Raw genomic sequence first — 4,647 nt, 5'->3', positions numbered from 1 at the left:
TATAGCTGTGAGTGGGACATGAAGCTTTTCTCCAGCAGACCTGAATTTTTCCCCTCGCAACCCTCCCCCCCCCCCCCCCCCCCCCCCCCTCCCCATAACTGGTTATCTGGATATTAAAGCTGATAAGACTGAACTAAAAATCTCAAATGGAAGAATTCAGGTCTGCTGGAGAAAAGCTTCATGTCCCACTCACAGCTATAGAGACAAAATGGGATTTCTTTAGGAGAGCATTGTTTTAGAGCTTGGACAAAGCTCAGGCAATTCTGCTTGTTATTGCTTTAGTCTACTGCTTTGCAGTACTTCTGAGGATCTCAGGAAAGGCCAACGTGTGCTCTGACAAGACATGGCTGTATAGCCATGTAGCTAGAAGAAACAGGCCTGTGAGATCTGTCAGCATTCCTCTTCAGCCGTTTTGAAAGGATAAGTGTACAGTAAGAGCAAATAAAGTCAAAGGCCTTGCTTTTGTGAGATGGCTTTCACTGATCTGAAGCCGTTTTGTTGGTGTAGTGGCATCTCTGCAGTTGGCCTTTAAATCATTAGCATTTTAAATGGACAGAAAGATACACGTGCACAGTGTGTTTCTGGAAAAATGCTACATAGGTGTTTAGAGCACCTGGCAGTATTTTCTAAGCCATATATCTTACTAATTAGGGAGTTTTCTAAAGACAATGAACTATGACCGCTGCCTCGTGAAAGGGAAGGTCATACAGTGATTTGGCTTTATTCATAATGACACACTAAACCAATAAGATAATTGTGACTAGATAAGGGCTTTTGTTCCCCAGCTGTGATGCTCAGTGTGCTCCCATTGCAGCGAGCTGTTGATTGCAGGTTTTTGCCGATTGACAGTGCCTTATGCTGATGAAATGCAATTCAGAAGAAAGCACTGTCCTCTGCATAATAAAAACATACAAGATTTTTTGGCATTAAAAGCAAAACAACAAAGTCCTAACAGTAATCAGACCCATGTCAGGTTTAGGTGGGTCTCAGTTTCGCTAGGATAAACAGGAACTGAGAGTTTTCTGTTTTTCCCCATCTTGTCTCAACCTTCTGCATACTTGAGAAAATGAAGTGAAATACTCCTTTCTTATTCTACTAATGAATCCTGGCTGAATCAATGCCTGATAGCCTCTCTTCATGTCACAGGGCATCACTTCAGCTGTGCTAGTGCAGCTTTCATAATTGCGAAAGGTAAATTAGTTTCTCAGGGCATGTGTTGGAGTGTCCGCTGTTGGCTTCGCAGTGACGATTTGTGATGTGAAGGCACACAGGTTTCTCTGCAGCTCCTGGAACACAAAGCGGCTCAACTTATCACAGTGCAGAGGAAACCTGTAGCTGTAGCCACGTGAGCTGGTCTCCATGCTTCTGTAGGCCTTATTGGAGCTGCTGGAGGTGGCAGCAAATGCAGAAGTTGGTGCAAGCAAGTTGAATTGCAGTCTGAGCCTGGTGTTAGGGGGGAAGCAGCAAAGCAAATAGCAGGTTTGCTGTAGACTTAAGAACCATGATCTACCTTTTGTTTGTTTTAGCTGTGTTTTGTGGGTCTTATTGCTATGCCACTTAAAAATGGAAGCATTTCTGCAGTTTTCTAGTTATTCAATGTAAAGAAAATATCTCCAGATATGTTTAGTTTATCCTGCCTATTTCCAATTAGAGCAGCTTGTGGTGAATGCTGCATTCCACTCAGTAACGCAGCAGAGCTTTCCCCACGGCTGTCTTTCTGCTTTGTGTAGTGACTTTGCTATGATCATCTCACTGATATATAGAGCTGCCAGAAGCAGAAAGCAATCAGAATGGGAATTCTCCTGCTTATTGTAGGCTAGGACCTCATCTGTCTTACCTCATCCCTTTTGAATTAGCCTTAATACAGTGTCTGAAAACAGCTCAGTAGTAAAAGCACAGACATATTGAAGTGTGCTCAGTGATGGAGGATGCTGCTTTTTCACAGTACTGTGCAGTGCATCTGATGGAGATCAGAACTGCAGTTCTGTGTGGCCTAAACTAGTGAGTGTACACAGTAAAAAGCACTGGGTGGCTGAGTGAATGTTTCAAAGTACAGAGGGACAGCAGCATGGAGACTGCTGGAGGCTGCTGGGACCTGCCTGGCCTGGGAGCCTCGCTCTCCCCATCCCCAGGCTGGCTCCTGGTGCGTTCCACGTTTATTTAGGCTCTCACTCTGTACTCCGTGCCTCCTGCTGTGCTTCTCTTCACCTTGCTTGCAGTTATGGAGAGGAGATTTGTGTTATGCAGTAGGACTCTAGTCAGGAGAGCTGTTGGTGCACCTGCTCTGTTTGCATTATTTGTGTTATTTTACTAATCCTATGTAGTATCTACCAAGACGGTCTGGAAAATTTTTTGCCTGCCATTGTGAAATGTTGCATATCAGTGTTTATTCAGTGAAGAGAGGAATAGGAAGAGTAAAGCTGTAGTACGTATTTCAATATAGTAGTGACATTGTATACTTCTCAAGTGAAGTTGTGTTAAAATGGAGCTTTAAATCTCCCTGAGTACATGTAGCGAAGTGACTTTTGAAACGCATTAAATTTTAAACTCCAGGAGTGGTCACGGAGCCAGGGTATGGCCATCAGTCCTCATTTGTGCTTTCAGAGAAGTGTGTGTGGTGTAACTTTTAGTTAGAGGTGCCGCTTGCCTTCCTGCTTACCTTCCCTTGGAGCTGTGGCTCCAGGCTGGGCTGGATGGGGCTGTGAGCAGCCTGGTGTAGAAGGAAGTGTCCCTGCCTGTGCAGGGCTTGGAACTGTGTGGTCCCTGAGGTCCCTTCCAACCCAAACCATTCTATGATTCTTAGTGTGTGCTGGGAAGTTGGGGTATAAATGTCACAGATACTGCTTCATGGAAACAAAGGTTTTCTTCATCCATGTTTTATAGTGAAACCCTGGCAAAGGTATAGCATTCATTTTTATTCTGTTGTCTTCTGCTGTGTTCAGGGCTGAAATGCAGCACAGGCTTTTTACCTCTAGCAGAAAACATGGGATCTGAAGCTTTGCTCCAAAGGGAAACTTTGGAGGAAGCTGGTTTTACTCATTTGATAATGCCTTTTCTGGAACTTGTAACTCTACAGCAGCTCGTCTTTCAAGTTTTTTAACCCGCAAAGGGGGACTGGGAACAGAAATGTCTGCAGGAAGAAGCTAATCGCTTTCTGAGGAATAGGGAAGATGAGAGAAAGCCATCAAAGTTTGGGAAGTAATTGTAAAGCCAGGCCTATCTGGGGCAGCGTGTGTTCTGTTCTTGGGTGTTCAAAGATGAGGCACTCAAGTTAGTTTTTTTTACAGGAAAAGATACCAGTGGGCAAAACCATCTCTCTGAATTTCACAAGCAGTGTACAATATTTTCTTACGTGTTGAAAGGGTTCTGAACTTGGACAGGGGCTGCTTGCTTGAGACTCTTGTTCTGAAGCCATTGCAGTGGAGAGATGGTGCTGCTAGAGTTACTGTGGTGCCTGCTGCACTTCTATCATGTAAAGCCGAGACATGGGAGCTGCAGGGGATACAGGTTCTGAACTGTGCTTATTCTGAATATTAAACAACAAATGTGTTTTTAAATTTCCATGTACATGCTATTCAGAAGGAGATGACTTCAAGAATGTGGCATGCTGCTTGTGCTTATTTCTCTGAAGGGCTGCTAGTGGAGAACAGCGTGCTTGTCAGAATTTCAAATAGTTGGACTGTATTATGTGCTGTGTTTGAAGTGAATTGTGTCACATGTAGTATGACTAGCCAAGACAATGACCTGTTCAAAAGCAAACTTAGCAGTGGAGATAACCAACAGTCTCCTGTCACAGCTCCCAACCAACTCATTTTTTTAATTGCAGATTTTCTTTTTAAGATGTGGAACAGTAAGCAAATAAGTTTACAGTGTGTGCAGTGAAACTCGTTTCTCTCTTAAAGTGGTTTTGTTCTGTTTTTCCAGTAATGGCAGTCTGCCTGTATACTACAGTGAGGTTTTTTGGGACAGTCAGAATGAGATGGGAGCTCTTGGATTCGTTAGCTTTCCTCTTCAATGATATAGCGAGTTTGAAAAAATTCACCTGGGATTAGATTTTTTTGGCATGAATTATTCTTAATTGCACCATCTGTAATGTTGGCTAATTGCCTGGGGGCAGTTAAGCCATAGGAGGGGGCTGTGATACAGCAGCTCCTACGTTCCTCTGCTTCCCTCTTCTCTGTGCTGTTCGTACCAGATGCCCAGTAGAGAAGAAGATACGTGGCAGCACCCACAGGTACTCCTGGTTCCTCGCAGCTGCGTTGGTTGCAGTCATTTATTCCAGCCAGGTTTGCAGCTGTGCCTCGTGGCTGTTGTTGTGTATCTTGGCTGCAGCGGTGCGGCTGAGTGGCACTCATGTTGTCCATGTATAACTGCTCTCACAGGTGAAGGACATTTTCCAGAGCGTGTTGTGTTGTAACTGGTGCGGTGCATTAAGGCAGAAGCTGGTTAGCTGCTTCTGCTGCTTTTGGAAATAATAGTTACTGCAAAAAGCTCTGTTCAGCTGTGGGGTTGTTGCTCAAACGCCAGGTTGCCTGAGATAGCTCTGACAGGAAGGTAGTTTTGTGCTAACCGTGGAAACTGCAGTTCTTAAAGGTAATTCCTATAATGATTTATTTTACTAATGGCACATTACTTTCTTCCTTTTAG

The sequence above is a fragment of the Centrocercus urophasianus genome, unplaced genomic scaffold (genome assembly GCF_019232065.1).
Source record: "Centrocercus urophasianus isolate 14NV4802_14NV808 unplaced genomic scaffold, USGS_Curo_1.0 seq_9, whole genome shotgun sequence".
NCBI classification, from domain to species: Eukaryota; Metazoa; Chordata; class Aves; order Galliformes; family Phasianidae; genus Centrocercus; species Centrocercus urophasianus.
The sequence above is the reverse complement of the archived record's forward strand: the minus strand, read 5'-3'. Positions refer to the sequence as shown.